The sequence below is a fragment of the Eptatretus burgeri genome, chromosome 1, assembly GCF_056783735.1.
Source record: "Eptatretus burgeri isolate ZD-2024b chromosome 1, Ebu_testis_v1, whole genome shotgun sequence".
NCBI classification, from domain to species: domain Eukaryota; kingdom Metazoa; phylum Chordata; class Myxini; order Myxiniformes; family Myxinidae; genus Eptatretus; species Eptatretus burgeri.
In genome coordinates this window covers 57,304,463-57,328,187 of record NC_140961.1, presented here as the reverse complement: position 1 = coordinate 57,328,187, position 23,725 = coordinate 57,304,463, and the positions used below count along the sequence as shown (strand labels likewise).

At 41.0% G+C, this 23,725-nt stretch overlaps 1 long non-coding RNA gene across 2 annotated transcripts in view; it reads left to right on the top strand.

Annotated features, from left to right (window-relative positions):
* LOC147034547 (uncharacterized) overlaps positions 1 to 23,725 on the top strand; it is a 93,169-nt gene that overhangs the window by 68,314 nt on the left and 1,130 nt on the right. The gene's annotated exons all lie outside the window — the stretch shown is intronic.

The following is a 23,725-nucleotide window of genomic DNA, read 5'->3' as shown; positions in this document are numbered from 1 at the left end:
TAGGCAAGTAATCCAGATGCAAGATGATAATTTATGTGAAATGATTCAAGTAGGCCCCTAATGACAAAATAACAATCATCATAAGGGGGCAACTGTAAACAAAAGAGGGAATTCATAATGGCTATAATGACATAAAAAGTTTACCCTCATGTTATGAATTTTAGAATATCACTGAGAGCTAGGATTAAAGAATCACAAACAGAAAAAGACATTAAGTAATTGATACTATTAATTAAAAGTACTTCGACTGCAACATTTTATTGTTGCTCAAGATGCTCCTATGAGCCATGTTATAAATATTACAACGACAAATATTTATGGATAAATAACCAGATTTCAGACTTGCCTTAAAGTGTTTCCAAAACGAAAGAGCATTGTTCAAGGCACAAAAACCACATTCAATTATGTACTATGACGACATCTGTAAGTTTGGAGTTTGACGATTAGGAAATTAAGTTGAAATAAAGTATGTTACTTTCCATGCGTGCAAAATTGTACCTGCAGCCATATCTCTCCTTGCAAATTTTTTTGTGATCGTCATGCAATGCACCAGCTGTGTAGCACACAGTGCCGGATTTATGGTGGTGAAGGCCACATGGGTGCTCGTGGCCCTTTCTGCCATAAACACTGAAGTAAAGCAGTGGTTTTAAAACTTTTTCACTGATGGCAACCTAAACTCTAATATCTTATTCTGTGGCACCCATATTCAATTTTCTACTTGTATAGTTAGTTGCCTTAAGAACCTTGCAGGCTCTACGAGTTAAATTATTGGATAAAATACATAATTTCAGGAGTGTTTTTGTGGGCTATTATTACTTCTGGGATGGTGGAATCCGATACCAGGATGGATTCCAGATAAATGAAGATTGGCAAAGTGTGCAATTAGCCTGTCAAAAAGATATTTTATTACTGTTACAACTTCCAAGCTACATTTGATTTAATTTGAGTAATGGAACCGTAACTAACGAAATGAGAAGCATTGCTCGATATGTTCCTGGTATCAGATTCCACCTACTCAGAAAGTAAAAATCCTTCAAACAAGTGAATGCGGACTATATTAGCGAAACAATTTCAAACTAGACTTGTCAAATACCCATTGAATGCCCAATTTTTGAAGCAAATTTATGACACTGCTTAATAAGATATAATTCAAAACAACAATCAGAAACTTACATGGAATGTTGCACGATCTGATGGTAGTGATTTTATTTTTAATGCTATGAGTAAACTTTCATATTGAAATGGAGGCAGACAAAGAAATGTCGGCAAATGTAGGCGAAATGTAGGCGAAATGTAAGTGTGGAGGCAGACAGGTGTTAGCCCCATCTCTCAATGGTGAAGAATAACTTAAAAATTCTCTGATCCGGATCCAGATTCGAATCTTCACCAAAATCCTATCATTTCACTCCAGAAAATATATATTACCTCAACATTACCTTCACAACAACAATTACACCACAAAAAACAGGATCGTTTCTGGAAACAGAAATATTGCCCCAACATGACCTTCACATCAACTATACCTCCAAGAACAGGATTGCATCTAGAAAAAAGAAATACAGGTATACCTCGATTTAAGTTTCCCCGATTTACATTGATTCGAAGTTGCGTCGTCCATCATCATGTACCCAGGCTTTGAATTATGTCTCTTTACACCGGTTACGTCATTCAAGTCACGTGCTTTGGCTTTTCCATCGCCAATTTTCCTGAACCGCCCAGTCTTACATTATGAAGCTCACAGGCACACACACAGCCACACATGGTTTGCCATCTTAAGACGTGTGTGGATTGAAGTGCGATGGAGGTTTTGAACAGTGAGTGCAACATCACACTTCAATGATGAGACGGCAAACTGTGCTGTTGTGTGTGGGCCGAAAGCCTTCATACAGTGTTGCCAGATCTGAAAAGTGGAAATATCGTGTTGGAAGCAAAAAATTATCGTACATTGTCAAATCTTTGCATAATGATAACAATATTTTACTCACCAATTATATTTAACATCTGTCACACCTCAATGATGACGTGTCAACGAAAAACCGTGTGTGTCTGTGCCGTGCCTGTCTGTGTGCATGCAAAGGCAAGCTTCATGGATGGAAGAACATTTCTGCATTCAGTGCCCCCATGCCCTGTCGGGTTGTACCTGTACCTATCGTCCTGCACCTAATATTCCAGTAAATATTTATTCCAGTAAAATAATATTCCAGTAAATACGGAATGTAAATTTAGACCGATCAGACAGCACCGCAGTCGAATACTCCGTTGCCATGGCAATTGTTAACCTCCGCCATCGAAGATCGGAGGTTACTGTTTTCACCCCTTTCTGTTTGTTTGTTTGTTTGTTTGTGAACAGTATTACGGAAAAACTCCTCGACGGATTTCGACGAAACTTAGTGGGGGGATTAGGTATGGTCCAAGGATCATGCCATTAGATTTTGGACCTGGTCCAAAATCCAATATGGCCGCTATGGTGGCCATTTTGAAAAAATATTTGAATTTTTTTTTTGCATTTCTACATGTTTTAAGTGATTTCCACCCCCCCCCAGAAAAAAATTGTTAGAGAAAAAAAAATTTGCAACTTTTTTTTCAACAAAATTACGATTTTTTTCGCATTTCTACATGTTATAAGTGATTTCCAACAAAAAAACATGCCAAAATTACAATTGCGGCTGATTTTGGAACTTCAGATGGATATACCCACGTAAAATCAATTTCTCTCTCAAGGAATCTAGTTATGACGAATGAATTGAGTATGTAAAAGTTAAAGTAAAAGGGAAAGTTGCAAACTTTCACTCTGTGAGCACTGTTGACGTCAAATTGAATGAATAGGATATCAGGTTCACTTGAGTGACCTAGCAGTATTGGCGGCGGAGGTTTTGCACTCTACCGAGTGCTGCCCCTCTAGTTCATACTGTTTTAACAATCTTTATTGTTGTCCACGTAAAACATGGAAATTTTTCTTCCACTGGCCATTCAATTCAATTCAATTTAATTTAATTCAATTCAATTGACTGGGCAGCTCAGGAAAATTGGTGTTGGAAAAAGGCAAAGCATGTGACTTGAATGATATAACCGGTGTAAAGTGTACAGTACTGTAGTTTGCACTTGGGCTGGTCAGATGTACTGTCCTTCCAAAATCTTCAACATGAGTTCTAAGCATGCTCATGGTGATGAGAGTGACCCTGTGGCTAAAGGCCCGGTCACACCTTGACGTTTTAGCCAACGTATGCCGATTTTTGAATTTTTTTTCTAAAACGCTGGCACACGTTGAATACGTTATGGGTAAGTTTTGATAACATTGAGAGCATGCTGAAAAACACTGCCATTCGTCGTTGTACGTTGGCTTTAAACGTTGTACTTTTCGGTTGTCCTCAAATTTTTTCATGCTTGAAATTTCACGACGTATGCCGGCGTATGACTCACACGTTCCGCTACGCTGGCCACAAGTTGTATGCACGGTCTGCGATCGTTGACAGACGTCAACACATGCTACTTGTAAGTTAATCATAAGTTGAGACACGCCGAGGTAATGTTTAGCGTACCCGAAACTTATTTCTAACCTATGATTAACGTGTTGTTGGCACGTTACGCGATCGTTGCCACACATCGACAGACGTTACTTCTAAGTTACTCATAGGCTGAAAGACGTCGGTATAATGGATCGTCCTTGCGTCAGCGTCCACGGCCACGGCCAGGACATTTATTTGCAGCATTCTTCAAACTTTTCTTCGGCATGACGAGGATGTTCACACTTCGATGTCTAGCTTGGCTATGATTCCAATTGTCCATCGGCAGCGTCTATTTAAAATAGTCGAGTTTGAGCGTTTTAACACGTTCAGAAGAAACGCTTCAAATTTCAAAACCTCAGCGTCAAAAAACAAAGGCAAGTGACAGCAATTTAAATCCTTCATTGTAAACAATGAAAGTAGCTGAGTGGTACCGTTTAAAAGTCGTTGAGTGTAAAAAAAATCCAATTTTTGAGCGCAAGCGTCTACTTTCAATAGTGGGGTTTGAGCGATTTAGCACGTTCAATAGAAACGATTAAAATTTCCAAGCGCCAGCGTCAAAAAACAAAGGCGAGTGACAGCAATTTAAATCGTTCATTGTAAACAATTAAAATAGCTGAGTGGTACCGTTTAAAAGTCGTTGAGTGTAAAAAAAATCCAATTGTTGAGGCAAGCGTCTACTTTCAATAATGGAGATGCAGCCATTTAAATCGTTGAGTGGCAGCCTATGAACCTACCCATGGACACGCGGACGCAAGGACGATCCATCATAACCCACACCCTCCCCCTCACACTCACCTACTACTGCCAACATGAACAAACTACTACAAATACTAATACTAATACTAATACTGATACTGATACTGATACTGTTACTGCCGACATGGACATCGACTCAAAAAGGAACTCGAAAACACTGTTGGGTTCCCCTTTTATGAGCAGCATTTTTACATACCAATTCCCAAAACTGCTGGGAACACGTCTTTCTATGGCAGTTGTAACCTAGAAACACGTTCATTTATTTTTTTTGTCGACCGGAAGACGTCATTGGAATACGTCTACATACGTCGATGTGTGTTGGGACTACGTAAAGAATTGGTTCAAAGCACGTCAAACATAAGTTAGAAATAAGTTTCGCTTAAAAAAGACATTACCGCGACGTGTTTCGACTTATGAGTAGCTTATAAGTAGCCTTTGTGGACGTGTGTAAGCGTCCACATATCGTGTGTACAACCTATCCCCATTGCATGCGGAACGTGTGTCATACGCCAAGTACGTCGTAAAATTTTGAACATGTTTAAAATTTCTTGACGTACTCTACTTACTACGACGTATGATAGCGTACTTTAGCGTTCTACTCACATATACCAAACTTACTCATACCGTATTTGACGTGCCCCAACGTTTTAGACACATTTTTCTTAGGTCGGCATACGCTGGCAAGATCGCCAAGGTGTGACCGCGATGTTGACACTTCCATTTCTACGGCAGTTATGATTCGAATCGTTGTGCGTCAGCCTTTTAATAGGCTACGTCACGACATCGTCGGCGATGCGTGCAATGCGCTATGCCGAAGTTAGACTATCGTTGGGCATCGGTTGTGTAGGCCGACAACAGGTTCAGCATTCGTTGGTATAAGTTATCTATAACACAACGAAACGTTCTGTGTCCATTACTAATATGTTATGCATACGACCAACTCGTTATGAATACGTCCGAATCTTCAAAAAAAAACATCAAAAGTTCAACGTCAGCCAGCGTTTTACATACATTTTAATACGTTGCCATCGCTGGCTAAAACGTCAAGGTGTGACCGGGCCTTAAGAATGTGCATGAAACTGTAAATCTGGAGGTGAAATTGGATGTTATACGGAGAATGGTGAGTGGTGATCGTGCTGACGATGTTGGTCGGAACTTCGGTTTGCCTGCAACAACTGTAACTCCTTTTAATAATGGAGAGAAGTGATTTTGGGCAGATTAAGAAAGTAATCAAGGGTCTAAGTGGGGTGTTTGGAATGTTCTCAGGAGATGTTCATAGCATGTTGTGTTGGAAAAATTGGTGAGGGAATATTTTTTGACAAAATTGGTTTCCTTCATAATCATATGTTTATACAGTACTAGCGGGGTATGCTTACACATTGTAAGCAATGATGAACCATGCTTCCCCACTGTGTTCGGCCACTAATACCTGCATGTTTATTCCATTTATTTTTTTCATATATTTATGTTTTCATTTGCAGATGCTGGAAGCTTGGTGTTGGCTTGGTGGTTAGGGTGGTGGCTTGGGATCCTAGGGTCCTGAGTTCAAGTCCCGTTGGCCGCTTAATTAATACACCAGGGGGTTGAAGCAGCCTGTCATCCCTCCGAGGTCAGCGAAATGAGTACCAGTGTGTACTGGTAGAGGGGCACTGCATCAGCAACACAGTCGTGCTTCCAATAAATGATAGCTAGGAAAGCTGAGACCCTATCTGTGCCATCATAATTTGCATTTATTTATTTGAGCACAATTCAAATTGACATCTGATTTCAATTCTTAACAGGCATATACCATTGAGTCAGAGGTTGTATCTAGCCAGTTTGAATCGAGCAAAGTCCTCCATTTCTCAGGAAAAACTGAATTTGTATGTGAAATGAATGGATAACAGTTTACTTTCCTGAATACTAAGGATAGGTCATATGATGATCTGAATTTTTGGCTCAATGATACCTCATGTATGATAGGGAGAAAATTGAAAAGTACTGTATCAGATAAGACAGAGCAGAAAGGATGGCGGGGACCTCTTGGGTAGAGGAGTAGAGTGTGACAGTTCATGCATGGCTTGCACCATTGATTCTTCTTCTTCTTCTTCTTCTTCTTCTTCTTCTTCTTCTTCTTCTTCTTCTTCTTCTTCGTGTTAAAAGAAGCTTAGCTGCCAGGTAGCTATCATTTTGTTGAGGCACAGCTGTGCTGTTGATGCTGTTCCCCTCTATCAGTACACTGGTACTCATTTAGCCAACCTCAAAAGGATGAGAGGCTGAGTCAACCACACCTGGTGTGAATTCAGCAGCTATTGGGGCTCAAACTCTCGCCATACGCTAACAGCAGCTAAACTGCCATACGCAAGAAGGAGAAGATTTACAAATGTTTTCCAATGGTTTTGTGATTTATTTTTTCTGGTGTATCGGCTGCAATGTCCATCTTCATGCAAAATTACCGTGCTTTCCCCATTGTCTCGGGTCGCTCACCTGCATTCATTTTTTCATTTATTTATATTTTCATTTGTGGATGCTTTCCGACAGCTCTATGATTATTTTTTTTTCCCCGAGTGTAATGGCTTCGATATCCTTTGGCACATTAAATTTCAGCTTTTTACGTTACCAGGAACGTACCGAACATTAATATGAGTGAGTCAGTGAGTGGTTAGAATGAGCCTCATATATTAGATATTGAAAGTACCATAGGATGGTGCCATGGAAGCACATTCACTTTTCAGCTGCTTCGTGTGGGTGTGATTCTCACCCCGACTTTAAATTGGTGCTTACAGATACATTCCTTGCTCTCAAATTCAATTCTCGGCTCAGTAATTCGCAGGCAGGATGTTTCATCACAATGTGTACCATCCCCCAGATGGACGTTAAGCTGGGAGTTTCATCTGCTAGCATTAGTTAGTGGACGTTGAAAATCCCACGGATTTCTTCACAAAGAGTAGGTGACTTGTTGCTTACACACTGAAATATTTCCAAATTCCTGCCGAAACTCTCACCAACTCAGTGTGGCGAGAATACCAATACCACACAACGTGATTTGGGACAAAGCTCTGCCTGGCAGTGCACTGAAAATCAATACTTCAGTGAATAAATGAATTATTGAATGTTTCAGAATTTGAAAATGGTATTGGTTGTCTAGATCTTTGGTTTCAGTGTGATATGTTATATAAGTGTGATATGTAATTGAGCAACATCTATCACAATAATTGGCTTGACGATAAGACACTGAAAAGGATTTTGCTCAGCCAACTTTGAGAATTGGGCATTGCAGTTAGAACACAGCATGTACAAAATTTCAGCATTATCTATTTAGGATCATCAGCTGTGTTGCAATGTTTGACAGAATGGTGCAAAGGGAGCACATTTGCCTTTGAGTTGGTTAGTCTGGGTCTGATTCCTGACTCGACTATAAACCATCGTAGTGGGGGTTCAAAGGCAAGGCGTTGCATCACAAAGTGTCCATTCCCTCTGATGGACCCATCTGCTATAATTACCTGGTGGAAGTGAAGGATCCCACGGTGTCTTTCAGGTCGAGTCAGCTTGTTATCATTTTCACCAGCGCTGTGAACAAATTGCAAATTGCTGCCAATATCAGCTCCAGTAAAACATTATTCCTTTGTCAGCAAGGCAGTGAAAGACCTGGAGCAATCTTCCCCCACAGTAAACTCCACAATCAAGGTGGGATCATTTGTTTCCATAAATGTATTAGTATTAGTAGTAGTAGTAGTAGTAGTAGTAGTAGTAGTAGTAGTAGTAGTAGTAGTAGTAGTAGTAGTAGTAGTATCAATGGTGCAAAACATATAAGTCTGATTCAAATTTATGAAAAAGATGCATGGTTGAATATAACAGGTAAATGAGAGAAAGTAATATTGTTACTTATGTCGGCGATGCAGATTTTCATGTTATTATTATATTCTCTCCAAGCCAGCATTCATCACACCTCACTGCAGGCTAAAACAGAACCTGAACAGATCCAAGAAAATGGCAGAGGCACAAATATGCATTCAAGGCATTCCCATTTTCCATCTGAAGACCTGTTGGAGAAAATAAATACAGATAAGAACAGTTTCCCAATAATTTTCAGCATGTTCTCTGAAACCAATTATAGAAAGTTCAATCACAGACAGTGTGTAAGTCATGAATATCTGTCTCTGGAGATTTTAACCCTTATATTTCCCCACATGTTGTCCTCTCCAAGCTAAAATGTACACTCGCCCAATACATCTTTGATACAATAAACATTGAATGCAGTTATGGTAACGGGCTTACATTTCACACTTTTGTTCCACATGTATTTAAAAAAAAATTGATCAAAGGCTCATGCAGCAGCTTGTAAGTACATCACATGGTGGAAAAGGAGATGCTTATGTATCAGTTTCAATGTTGGCCTCCAAAGCCAGTTATCAACTGGGTATTTTCAGTCTTGAAAAGTCCTTCCTTGGCACACCTGAGCTCCTATCCACCTACAAGGCCTTCAGCCACAGCTTGATGGAGTACTGCTCTCCCCTCTTGGCTGGCTCCCCACCTCACATCTTGCTCAGCTTGACACAGTGGAAACCAAGGCTTTCAATATCATTGGAATCTCCCACAATGAAGCTGAGTCTCTGAGCCTATCACTTCGCCATCACCGACATGTCGGTGGTCTCTCTCTCTCTCTTCTTCCACATCCTTTCTTGTGTTTTGATCTCCCCCTCCCCCTCAGTATCTGCAGGGCGCACAGTCGACCAGCAACCCCTTCTAGTATAACTCCAAAAATCCAGAATTTTTGCTCACCTCCACTCATTTGTTCCTCTTTTTTCCCCACCTGTGGAACTAACTTCCACATTCCCATCAATTTTTCTTCCCTCCAAGTCTTCAAGACAGCTGTTCACCACCATCTCAGATCATCCCCATCCAAACCATGATATTCTCAACACCCATTAAACCACCCAACACCCCCCTCCCCATCATTTTGCTTCTGTATCTGCCTTGTCCACACCTTGTGTTTTCCCATACCCCTCATCTTTACCCGTATCAGTTGGTTTTCCGTTTCCGTCTATTTTGTTCCTTGGCCCTGCTGTTGGCGATTCCCCTTCTCTTTCTGCCTTTCCTTTTGTTATGTTGCATCTTGATCCATTCTGTGTTCGAGCTCTTTCACGCGCCCTGACTGTGTACAAAAAAGTGCATTTTTACCTGGACATAAGTAGATCATAGAAAACACAGTATATTGGATTTGATTTCAGCTTTCTACGTCACCCAGAAGTTACCGATACACATATTGGATAAATAGTGCATTATATGGGATTTGAATTTGGGTTCACTGCTTCAAAGAGACAGGGGTTCAGATGGGAGCAATAATAGGCCAACCTATAGTTATGATAGAAGCTGCTTTGCGACATATAGTGCTGAAACTTTGTCGACATGTCACCTCAGTAATTGTGCCTTTTTCTGCAGCCATATTTTTCATACTTCTGTCAGTAAGCATGCTGATGCAGCATGGATAGGGAGGATGGACAGTGAAAGAGAACTTTCTCTTGGGGTGTAATTATTAGCAGCGATTTGGCACAGGCCTTGTAAATTGGATATTGTATGGACATGGGGAATGATCAATCAGTCATGGAGAGCACATGATTCTGATGGCAGGATAATGACTGAATTTGTGAAATTTCCAAACGACAGTGCAAGGACTAATGAGGTTTGCTTCAATCCCTGTGATTCTCTACACTTCCAAAAATGAAGATTTTTTTTAATTTTGTTTGGTTTGAGAAAAACGATTTGCTGAAACCAAAGGAATAAACTTCTTTTTTTTCTTTTTTCTCGAGTTCATACATTTTCATAAATTAACTAAAGTCTTAACATAGTTTAATTGTTATTCCCTCTTTCTGCATCCTGTTGTACAATAATATGCCTTTAGCATTACCTTTCCAATTCATGGTGCTTGCATTTTAAGAATGTATTTTCCCTTAGACCTTTCCTCATATTAGCCATCGTTTTGGAATTCTATTGTGATCAGAAAATTGTTAAGTTGTAGCCAAATATTGTTTTTCCCATTACTCCAATACCCTTCACTACCTTCACCTTTTTCATTTTCCTTTTTTGATTTTGTCAAAGTATCCTTATTTCAGCATTATCTATTTAGGACCATCAGCTATCTAACAGCTTGCAAGGTTACATTATCACAAACATACTGGATGTTTGTAAGTTTGTAGTTTACAGACCTTAAGGTTAAACAGTATAAGACAAAGATCTTTTTATTTCTACTCGAATTTCACATATCTTAAATATCATGTTTCACGGAAAAGTTGATGATTTTAGCCCCCGTTGGACTTGGTCCGAAACAGGGGATTATGGATTTGGTCTCGATATTCGTGCGTGCGTGTGTGTCCACAAACATATTTCGGAGATGTCTGGACCAATTGTATTCGTACTTGATACACAGATAAAGAATGATGGCTTACATAAGCATGTCATTTTTTTTAATAAAGAGATAAGATCAAAAATGGCTGACAGGTGGCCATTTTAGTTGCAAAAATAACCCGGCGTCGCACACGTCCTCAACCATTTCTCGGAAATGCATTTACCGATGTTGTTCAAACTTGGCACACATAATGAATGACGGTTTATATATGCATGTCATTTTTTTTTCAGATCAGATCCAAGATGGCCAACTGGTGGCCATTTTAGTAGTAAAAAAAATACCCGATGTTGATCATGTTTCTTTCTTGGACATGCATTTACCGATGTTGTGCAAACTTGGCACACAGATAAACAATGATGGCTTCCACGTGCACATCATTTTTTTGAGATCAGATCCAAGATGGTTGACTGGTGGCCATTTTGTACTTAAACATGCCCCCTACCATTTCTCTGACGTGCATGGTCTGATTTTGTTCAATCTTGGCAAAAGCACACTACACAATGGCATACACTTGCACCTAACTGTATTTTGCGATCTGATCAAAGATAGCCAACTGGTAGACTGGCGGCCATTTCAGTTATACCTACATTTGGGCTCGCCCTTTAACTCCTTACAGAAAAAAAATACTAAAACAATGGGGGCTATGGCATTTTATGTCTTTTTAAATTGTTACTTATATAATGTCCTCATTTATTCCCACCTTATTCTGCAGTCTGCCTGGAAACGCTTTTGCTGAAGTTTTTCACTAACTGACTGGATCAGTCTGGAATTCGACAAAAGGATTATGGAGTTTTTTTGGAAAAGACTTTTTCTAATTACAACAAAAGGATATATTTTCACCCATATCTGTCTCTTTGTTACTGGCGAAAAATCACGTATTTTTCAAGTATACTGGTTGGTCGCATGAGTTATTGTCTGTCTGCTTGTCTGTATATCAATCGCCTAAAGGTCACAATTTTAAATCTATATTCATGAAACTCCACCAAATGGTCGAGTTTGTCAAAAGGAAGGATCCCATTGATTTTGAGATCTAAAGGTCAAAAAGTCAACATAGGCCAAAGCTCAACAACTGTAGTTATCTTTCCAAAATCCTCAATTTTCATCTGATTGACTTGAAATTTGAAGAGGATTTGCACAATAAGCCACTGACTTCAACCACCTATTCTTTTTAAGGTCAACATAGGCCCAATTTTTAAAATTGTCATATTTTCATCTGATTGTCTTGAAATTTGAACAGGATTTGCATGTCGGGTCAATTAATTCAATCACAAATCATTTTTTTTAGGTCTAAAGGTCAAAAGGCCAAATTTATAGAACCATCAATTTTCATCTGATTGACTTGAAATTTGATGAGGATTTGCATATTTGGTTATTGAATTCAGCAATCAATTATTTTTAAGGTCAAATTTATTTTTAGCAATTTCGCAAGTATCTTGTTTTTGCACAATGTCTCTCTTGTCTGTTTGTCAATCACTGACAGGTCACATTTTAAAATCTATCTTCTTTAAACTTCACCGCCTGGTAGAGGTAGTGACAAGCTGAGAAGCCTATTGTTTTTGAAGTTAATCGGTCAAGTTCACATAAATTGTCAATTTTCAACCAATTCACGTGGCATACTGTGTATATATACTGAACAAAAATATAAACGCACCAACCTAAATATCTAAGTCAAGATTGCCATTATGGGAAAATGGTCAAAGCGATGATATGTTTGAGCAATGGTTCCTTTGTTTTGCTCAAGACAGATGTTCCCATTGAAATTGACCACTCTGAGTGTGTGGACTCACACGTTGAGTAATCCTTCCCATGAGCACCATGGGGCTTGACAGAGTGATGGTCAGTGAGCGTGACCAGGCCACAAACACTCCCTATAGCTTGCCCTATAAAAGGCCTCCCCAAAATGTAGACTGGTGCCAAATGTCAACATGCCACAGATGTCACAAATCTTGAGGGAGCGCGCCATTGGCATGCTTAATGCCGGGATATCAGTACGGGCCGTTGCAGCACACTTCAATGTCCACCACTCCACCATTAGCCGCCTGAGAACGTGCCTCTGAGAGACTGGAAGCACCGTGAACCGCCCACATGCCCGGCAACCACGTGTGACCACCGCCGGTCAGGATCGTCACATGAGGCTGCAACATCTCCGTGATCGACTCCGACCGGCCACGAGGACTGCCGATGAGACTGTCGGGCTGAATAACAGGCGCATTTCAGCCCAGACGGTGCGTAACCGCTTGAGGGAGGCCAACCTCCGAGCCTGCCGACCACACCGGGGACTCGACCTCACTGCAGTCCGGCGTCAGACCCGACTGAACTGGGCCAATGTTCACTTGCGCTGGACCCTCGCACGATGGAGGAGAGTGCTGTTCACCGATGAGTCACGGTTCCAGCTGTATCGGGCTGATGGCGGACTCCGCGTCTGGCGTCGGGCTGGGGAGTGCTACACTGACGCCAATGTCCTTCGTCGGGTGTCACACGGTGGTGCCAGTGTTATGGTGTGGGCAGGCATATGCCAGGGAGAGCGCACTCAGCTTCATTTCATTGAAGGCAACTTGAACGGGCAGCAGTACAGCGACGAGATACTCAGACCCATCGTCGTGCCGTTTGTGCGCCTTCACCATGTGACGTTTCAGCACGACAATGCTCGCCCCCATGTTGCCAGGATCTGCATGGACTTCCTCGGTGAGGAGGACATTGATGTCCTCGACTGGCCTCCATATTCTCCCGACATGTCGCCCTTCGAGCACCTTTGGGACGTTCTTGATCGACGCATACGACAACGTTACGCAGTCCCAGAGAACGTCCGCCAGCTCCGTGTGGCTCTCCAGGAGGAATGGGAAAACATCCCTCAGGCCACCATCGATAATCTGGTGATGTCCATGCGCCGGAGATGCACTGCTCTTCGCGACGCCAACGGTGGATACACCCGCTACTGACTGTGTGAACTCTGACAGTGACACCTCGGTTGTGTCGGCTGTTGTAGCGCAAAGACTGTCGCCAGAATTCTCAAGGAACTCTTTGAAATTTAATGCTCAATTGTCATGGATTCTAAACCAAATTGTTGTGAAGATTTAGTATCAATGAGTTCGAGGTAAAATAGTAACAATCGCTTGGTGCGTTTATATTTTTGTTCAGTATATGTATATGTATGTATATGTATGTATATATATATATATATATATATATATATATATATATATATATATATATATATATATATATATATATATAAATATATATATATATATATATATATATATATGCGTTTTGCAGCCATTTTTCCCTGCTGTGCAAGGGTTGGGCTTTTTCTTGAGGCAATGCTTTATGGCCGGATGCCATTCCTGACGCCAACCCTGGTCGCCTCTTACGAGACACAGGGATATGGTACACCTATTCTAACCCGGGCATACACCGGGACCAGTACACTGGTACTTATTTCACCAACCTCGGAAGGAGGACTGGCTGAGTCAACCCCTGGTGTTAATTCAGCAGCCAACTGGGCTTGAACTCAGGACTCTGGGATCCCAAGCCACCATCCTAACCACTAAGCCAACACCAGGTTTATATGTACAATATAAATGTATATATATACTATATAAATATGTACATATATATACTATATAAATATATATACTATATATAATATATAATTAAATTATATATATATATATATATATATATATATATATATATATATATATATATACATACATATATATGATTGGAACACCAGGGAGAGGGAGATAAGACAGGGGAGGGGGAGAGAGAGGAGGCAGGGGGTCCCATGTGGCCAAGAGAAAAGTCCCACGTGGCAAAGAAGAGAAAACGGTACCCATGACAACAATTTCACCCCCATTATAATCAAATGGGATTTTTTTTTTTGTGATTTAATTATTGCCAAACTTCAGGAATCTTTCAAAATACCAGATTGAAACTCAGCAAGATTTCAAGATAAATTTAATACTGTTGTGTCTTTTTGTGGGATAATGTTTCAACAGGTTAAGGGTATTCCCATGGGTGGGAATTGTGCCCCCCCCCCACAAGCAGACTTTTTTTGTATACCTTGTCGAGGCTCGTATGAGAGCTAACACACAACGCACAGCAAGGGGGGCATGAGACAAGTGGGGCAGGAGTTGGAAGGACAAAACAGTGGGGAATAGAGACATTAGGAGATCTGTGGAAGGGAGACGGATGGGGCGGGGAACATGGGAAATACATGATGGACATTACAGGAACTTTCCGGAAGGAAAGCAGGGAATTTGAAGGAGGTGGGCTTGGGGTGGGTTAATGGGGGTAGAAAAGATCAAGGATTTGGATTGGGGATGATGTGAGGTGATGGTGAACAGCCATTTTGAAGGCCTGGAGGGAAGAATGGGATTGAGTAGAGTGAGGGAGTTTATTCTGAAGGTGGGAAACTTATGAAGGAGAAAAAAATATAGGATTAGCTGAAGAATTATCTCATACATGTCATTATATAGATGATATTTGTGTGGTTAACTATATTTTTTTTGATAGGCAGCTTCACAAGATTTATCCAGAGAGCCTGATTGCAATTGATTAACTTCAATTGATGATTGATTAACTTCAAACAGGAGTGGTACTGATTCTGTCGTTGATGCATATCTGGATGTATTAGTTAGAGTTGCACAGAATGCCTTTAGTACAATTGACAATTGTGTATCATAAAGTTGATGATTCCAGTTTCCCGATAGTCTTGCACACCTTTCCATGTAGCAATGTACCTATTAAAATGGGTTACAATGTCTTTTCATCTCAGCTACTGAGATTTGCAAGAATTTGTTCAGTAAAAGATTATTTTGTGGAACGTGCTGAGGTTTTTTTTCCATCATGTTAAACAGAGGATATTTGGCTGATTGTTTCATCAGGTCTTATGAGAATGTCTTTAGACATCATCATCACCTTTTATTTAAGTTTGGTTGGTTTTCATCTCAACAAGTTCCTCTTGCATTGCATTTGATATAATAATAATAATGAATTAATTTTTTTTGTGAGGTAAATTATTGAATTAATATTATTGGTTAAACATACATATATATTTATAGATGTATTAAATAAAGGAGGTATTTCGATAAAAAAAATAAATTTAGTAACTAGAACAAATAAATACAATAAATAAATAACTAATAAATTAATATTATTTATAAAATACATCATAAATGAGCAGTAAAATAATTTGTTGATTGTTGCTAAGATACGCAGTGCAGCATCTTAAAGTTGGTTATTAATGACAGTTTGAATATTTGAATGACAGTTTAAGTCTGGTTAGATGGAGGTGCTGTGTACTGGACATGTCTACAAGGTAAAGTGTTAACAACTCAATATATTATCATATAAAGTGGTGTATGATTAAAGTTATTCAAATGTCGTAACACTTTCAGTAAAAGTAATAATTTAATAAGTTTGAATAAGGATTTTGCATTGCTGTGTCAACTCACTGACTCTGGACATAACTTTGAGGTTGTGGGTCCATTGATGTTGAGTAATCTCCTGATGTAGACCTGCAACCGGGATTGTGGATCTGACGTTTAGAGAGGTTCTGGGTGGAAAGGATCGAAACCCCAAAGAAAAAACGGTGCTTTCTTTCTTATTCATCACATGTGTGTGATAGTATCGGAGCATGAGGTTTATCAAATTATTATTATTATTTTTTGAGGAAGTAAAAAAAAAAATTATGGGAGAAAATACAGGCCTGTACACGCTTTTGGGAACAATTATTTATTTATATACACTTTACCATCTCCACCACCAACACAAACAACTGAATTATTTATTTGTCAAACTTTCCTCTTTTTTGCAGATAGCTCCCAATTTTGGCACAAAATCCCCCATCTCACTGACAGGGAATTAAGGAATTCCACCCCATTGGGGAGGTTATCACGTCGATGACGGCCAAAATTTGGATGAGGTACGATTGACAGTAACACATTCAGTGTGAAAGTGATGGAAGTTAGAAGCGAGGTATGAAGACAGCCTTATATGTGGCAGGCAGCAAAATTAACAAGCAGAGCTGGATGCTGGACTGTGTTGAATGCCTTGTATATGTTCATGGAGGTGGTCCTGATCTATTCTTTGAGATTTATGGCCTCTGACAATTTCTGAGAGAGAATCAGTTGAGTGACTGGAATGCAATCCAAAACTTATGGTCTGAGATCAGGTTGTTTGAAAACGTGGAAGGGTGACATTTGCAGAAAAGGTGGATTCTGTGACAAAGCTGGTTAAATTTGAAGTAAGCTTGCTGGCCTGTAGTGGGGATGATTTGTCATTTTCGCCTCCTTGTGAATAGTAGTGACATTAGTAGACTTCCACCTTGACAGGAGGTGACCAAGGTGAAGGACCGGCTGAAGTGAGAAGACAAATCAGAAGAAAGAGAAACAGAATATGATTTGTAGATATGGGCATGACTGTCATTGCAGGTGAATAGTTGAAGCTGGGCAGATCGTTCTCTGCTTTCTCTCTTTCTATCTTTTATCCTTCTTTCCATATTTTATCCCTCTTTCCATATCTCTCTCTCTCTCTCTCTCTCTCTCTCTCTCTCTCTCTCTCTCTCTCTCTCTCTCTCTCTCTCTCTCTCTCTCTCTCTCTCTCTCTCTCTCTTTTTCTCTCTCTATCTCTCTGTGCATGCGCACGCGCGTGCACACACACACACACACACACACACACACACACACACACACACACACACACACACACACCCTCTCCTCCTTTTCTCTCTTATGACCTGTGTTGTCAGATTTGGATGTGGTATCCTGATGGCAGTGCATCCATAGGTGCTCAACTCATATCAAGTTGTAGTTGGTTATATAAGCCCTCGCTTCTGTCCTTGTTTTAGTCTACACCTTCCTGATATTGTCAAGTTAAGCCTCCCCCTCATGGATAGGGGAAGGCTTATTACTGTTCTGGGGTTTGTTTCTAAAATTAGTGCCCTCGATTTTTTAATGGTACCACAGAGTTTCTTAGACCCTTATGAGTACTAAACCACCATTTGGAAAATTAGTATTATTTTGCTTTTCTTCCTGCAATCCTAATTTCTGAGCTGTATTAATTTCTGAGCCGTATATCAGAGCCGGCTGTGACTTTCGCAATGAAATTTTGCATTAATGATATGAAGAGAAAATATGCGGGGTTGACCTAATTTTTATTAACCTTGACCTAAATGACCTAATTATATTATATAATTTTAAATGTCCGAAATGACGTAAGGTCATGACCTAATTATAGACATTTTAAAAACATTTCTCACCCTTACTTGACTAAGATTTATCCAATCAGAAAATAATTTCCCTCTCCAGAGAGCGTCGAGCAAGTTGCATTTACATTTAATTTACATCATACCCGACAGAATAAAGGTCAAGGTCTTACACTCCCTCGCAGTACTAAACCACCATTTAGGTTTTCTCCCTATTTTTTCTGTCAATGTATGAGGACTGAAAATGAAATTTTGCATCATTAATGCGAATAACAAGTATGTTTGGATGACATTATTTTTTTAAACCTTGACCTAACTTTTCAGGTTATGACCCAATTATACATTTTATCATTTTCACCATAATTTGACTAAGGTTTGACCGATCAGAACAAAATTGCCTTCTTTAGATAGACCGAGAAAGGCATATTTACATTTCATTTGCATCATACCCATCTGAGTTAAAGGTCAAGGTCAACTCGCAGTCTGAAAAAAAATAATGTGGTCAAGATCAAATGGTGGTATGAAAAAAATGCATTTTTGGCATCACTCAATTTTGCCAATGTAGAAAATTCAAGTGTGCTTGGCCTTCAAAGATGTTCTTGCATAATAATAGTGGACCTGCACTGAAGTTGTGCACCTGATTAATTTGATCAGTTTCCTTGACGTCCTTTTTCGGATCGTGACCATTAACTAAAAACACCTTTTTGATCAGAGGTTGAATAATTTTCCTCTGATTTTCATGATTTAGTGTCTTATTGATAGATATTAGATGGGGATGCATTTTCTTTCCATACACTCTATCCCTAAATGTTGAAGCTCAAGGTCATATGGCGGTCCAAACAATATATCATCATTGGATCACAGGCCAATGGTAAGCTGGGGAAGGTTTAACGTTGGATCTATTGCTTTGTGATCACAGATACCTACATATATGTTGTTATTACTGTTTCTTCGAGAGAGAGAGAGAGAGAGAGAGAGAGAGAGAGAGAGAGAGAGAGAGAGAGAGAGAGAGAGAGAGAGAGAGAGAGAGAGAGAGAGAGAGAGAGAGAGAGGAATAAAGAAGAGGAGAAAGAGGAGAGAAACAAGAGGAAAGGGAGAGAGAGCGAAATAAGAAAAAGAAGAGGAAAGGGAGAGAGAGAAAGTAGAGAAGGAAGAGGAGAGACAGAATGAGAGACGGAGAGAAAGAATGAGAGAGATAGAGATAGAGGAAAGAGAGAGAGATAGAGGAAAGGGAGATAGAGATAGAGATAGAGATAGAGATAGAGGAAAGGCAGAGAGACATAGAGATAGAGATCGAGAAGAGGAAAGGGAGATAGAGATAGAGATGAAGAAGAGGAAAGGGAGAGAGGGATAGAGATATAGATAAAGAAGAGGAAAGGGAGAGAGAGAGAGAGAGAGAGAGAGAGAGAGAGAGAGAGAGAGAGAGAGAGAGAGAGAGAGAAAGAGGTTGGAGAGAGAGAGAGAGAGAGAGAGAGAGACAGAGAGAGAGAGAGAGAGAGAGAGAGAGACAGAGACAGAGACAGAGACAGAGACAGAGACAGAGACAGAGACAGAGACAGAGACAGAGACAGAGACAGAGACAGAGACAGAGACAGAGACAGAGACAGAGACAGAGACAGAGAGAGAGAGAGAGAGAGAGAGAGAGAGAGAGAGAGAGAGAGAGAGAGAGAGAGAGAGAGAGAGAGAGAGACCATTAGTGGTACCGGCAGTGCCACAGCCCATACACTGTCAATCCCTGACTCTCCAGGCCTGACCCAGATGTCTATTGACCTCTGGCTTACAGCCAGCAGAAACATGAATATCACTGCCAAGGTAAGTGAATCTCTCAGTGCCCTCAACATCCTTGCCACAAACAGGTACAGAGAAGACAGCAGCATCCAATATGTCATGAAAAGCCTGGATATTAGTTTTGACCCAGGAATCCCATAATCCTAGCAGCTCCCACTCCTGATTCAATACCTCGATGGCCTCCAAAAGAATATCCAGAGTGTCCGCAAAGATGACTGCACTACCTGTGAAATCAAGGTCACAGAACTTGACATTCCCCGACAATGCACGGAAGCTTGCTTTCTCCGACATCTTCCCCAGAATCCAGTCCATACAAGTGAATAAAAAGTGTTGGGGCCAGTACACACCCTTGACAAACTCCAGTAACGACTGGAAATAAGTCAGAGATGGTATCACCACATCTCACAGCACTCTCAGTACCAGAGTATAGATCAGACATCAGTTTCATCGGTTTTGGTGGCAACCCACGAAGACCAATAATTCTCCAGAGGGCATCCCGATTTACTGAATCGAACGATTTGCAGAGATCAACATAAGCTGCAAAGCAGCCCCTGCTGAAACTCTCATCTGCATTCAATGAGGACCCAAAGACCAAGGATACGGTCAATCATTAACCTCTTTGGTGTAAAACCTGACTGCACTGGAAGCTGGTGCTCAAGCAGATGTTGGGGAACCCAATCAAGAATTTTCCGAGCAAAGAGCTTGCCTGGCACAGAGAGCAGCGTCACCCTCCATAGTTGTTGCAGTCCTGGTGATGACCCTTTCTTTTTCAGAGAGGGAAAACAAGGCCCCTCTTCCAGTAAGTTTAGATGATGCCTGTGTTCCAGGCAGAGCATAGAACTGTGTGCAACAACATGAGTCCAGCATTTTCACCAGCCTTTAGAGGTTCCGCACGGATGCCACAGATCCCAGGAGATTTACCCCATTTCAACCAGTTCATTGCACCCTGTGTTTCCACAAATGAAGGTGGATGAAAATTGATTGGAGGGTCAGCCATGGGGATAGTTACACCCCTGACATCTAACTTGAGAGCTGGTGGATCAGCCTGGTACTGCTGCTCAAAGTAACTGGACCAGCGGGCCTTCAATTTGGACTGCTCTGACAAGAGCTCCTCACCTTCCACTCTAACTGCAGTAAACAGAGGGATGGGTTTGGAGGAATGCAATGTGTGAATTCCCCTGTAAACTGGATGGGAAACACTTTACCACAGGTGATGCTCGACCCCTTCACAGATTCCTCGCACATAGGCCTCCTTGTCCACCCTTAGCGCACGTTCAGTTTTACGCCTCAGCTCCCTGAACAGCTCAGCTCCACCATTAAGCCTGACCCTGCGACTCTGGTCAATGGTATCCAGTGTCCCTTGAGAGACCAAATTCTTCCACTCTCGATGGTGAGTTCCAAGATATCCACCAGCAACATCATGGACGGTGGTCTTGAAGGCTCTCCACAACTCTTGAGGATCTCCCAAAGCACCCAGACCCTGAAAATCCCCACTCAGCAAGTTCTTAAACTCCTCAGATACCCTCTCATTGAGCAAGCTAAATTCATCCTCAGTTGACATGCTCCCATTCTCACAGATTAAAGCTGCAACTTCAGAGTTGTTACAACAATCTGTCGTCGGTGTTGAGGAACTGAGCACTCCCGTAGACCCTGCAGTTTTGGATCATCCTCCAGTGACCTTCAATAAGCAAATGGTCAATATCCTTTACCACACCACCAGCATTGGAATACCAACTACAGCGATGAGCCTGTGGACGCTAAAACCATGAACCAACCACCATAAATCCATGACTTCTCGCAAAGTTAAGGAACTTGGTGCTGTTCTGCTTCACAGTTCCAGATCCATGGGGACCAACACATGTCTCATAACCATCCCTTTCACATCCAATTGATGCATTGAAATCCCCCAAGACTAGATGACGATCTCACCTGGAGCACTGATCAACCACAGACTCGAGCACGGCATAGAATACGTCCTTCATGGTGAGATCACTCGCCTCAGTCGGAGCATATAAAAAGACCAGCAAAATGACACCCAAGGAGTGGTGAATCCTTCATCTCATAATACACTTGTTGACCGTTGTTACCTCAATTTTCATTGTTGTCAGCTTATTGGACACAGCTGCAGCAACTCCTTGGGCATGCTAACAATCCGAGTGATCAGACCAATTGTAGGTGTAACCACCTGCCATTATCTCACCACAATCCAGTCTCTGAACCTCAGAGCGTGCTGCAATGCTGATGTCCAAACGCTTGAGTTGAGCTGATAAGAGACATGTTATTTTCCTCTCTAAGGGATGAGACATTCCAGGCACCTACTTGAAGGGAATGCCTCAGGTTAACCCAAGGAGACCGCCTTCTGGTGGTGACACCTCAGAACGACCCCGACACACATGACTGCGTCCCGGAGGTTTTGCTCCACTCCTGTCATCCACTGAGCTACCCTGCAGAGGGCATCTGCATAGGAAATACTCCCACTGAGTGGGTTTTTAGATTTCTTTGTGATTTTCGTACGTTTTGTGGAATGAAAGGTTTTACGGTGGCCGGAGTGCAAATCCTGCCACCAACCTCCAAATAAAAAGTAATGCAACTGTAGGAGTATGTCCACAGACACAGTTGGGTACTATTTATGGTTTCCTGTTGGCTCACAAGGTGCTCCTCTTTCCTTTGACAGGTTTTGTTTTTAATCCTGCTGGGTGTCCATATCATACACCCTCCTCACCAGGAAACCTGGTGGAGTAGATGGTTTAGTCACCGACAACCCGACCATGAAACAGCTGAGTGCAGGTTTACATGGTACCTGGAGCAAGTCATAGATCTAATCTGGCTTGAGCTGACCTGAAACAATTACTGACCTGACCTGACCTAAAAATTTGTGTTACTTGGTCCGTAATACTCATCAGTCCTGTGGTATGTCAAAGCAGGGTTGTATCAAAGCCAGATGTCTTGGTACTCGGTAATCAGTGCCAGCAGTCAAGTGACAGTTCTACGGGGTGCCCCACAGAAAACCAGGAAATTTGGTAGTTTATTTTGAAACAAAACAAAAGCAAACTTAGATGTAGTGTAAAACAACCACCTCATGTTGAAAATTTGATAACTGCTGCATTCTGAAATAAAATAAAAAAACGGTTAGAAAATTTATATGTTAGTTTATTGATATCTTAAAATACGGGAAAATAAATCTCAAAATCTCAAATTTCCTGGTTTTCCTGTGGGGCACCCTGTAGTTTTATTTAATTTTCTTTCTAATTTGTTTTTCACAATTCTCTTTATTCATTCTAATTCTTGCTTTTTCTTCTCTTTCCTCTCGTTTACTCTCTATTCCTCTCTTTGTTTATCTATCTCTGTTCATAGAAGTGAATTCTTGCAAAAAGTTTTCTTTAAGTCTCACTTGGCTGCGCCAGTTCAGGTTTGAGGGTTGTGGAGTAGCAGCTGAAACCTGAATCCTATCCAGGTTCCTCCTGATGACTATCTTTGTGCTTTACTTCTTCAGGTTCCTTCCTGGTCTTCTGTTTTATTATCAAGCCTGGTGTTGGCTTAGCGGTTCTGGTGGTTGGCTTGGGATCCTAGGGTCCTGAGTTTGAGCCCTGTTGGCTGCCGAATTAACACTAGGTGGGGTTGACTCAGCCTGTCATCCTTCCTCGGTCAGCAAAATGAGCACAAGTGTAATGGTAATAGGGGCAATGCATCAGCAGCATAGCCGTGTCCCTCACCAATGATGCAACCAGCATCCTCAAAGCTGCACACGAGAGAGAGAGAGTGTGTGTGTGTGTGTGTGTGTGTGTGTGTGTGTGTGTGTGTGTGTGTGTGTGTGTGTGTGTGTGTGTGTGTGTGTGTGTGTGTGCCCTCATTTATCCACTTGATCTTCCTCCTGGAAGCTATTTGACTTTTCTTGCTATTTTGGGTTCAGGTCTTCAAATTGGTAATTGCTTTCCTTTACCGTTTGTGTCCATGTTTTTCACTTCACCTGGTTAACCTCATCTATGTTATGATAAATGATGTCTGCATGTATAAGTTATACAATATTGATACTAAGAGTTGCAAACTGCATTACTTCATCACTAAATAATTGTCAAATTA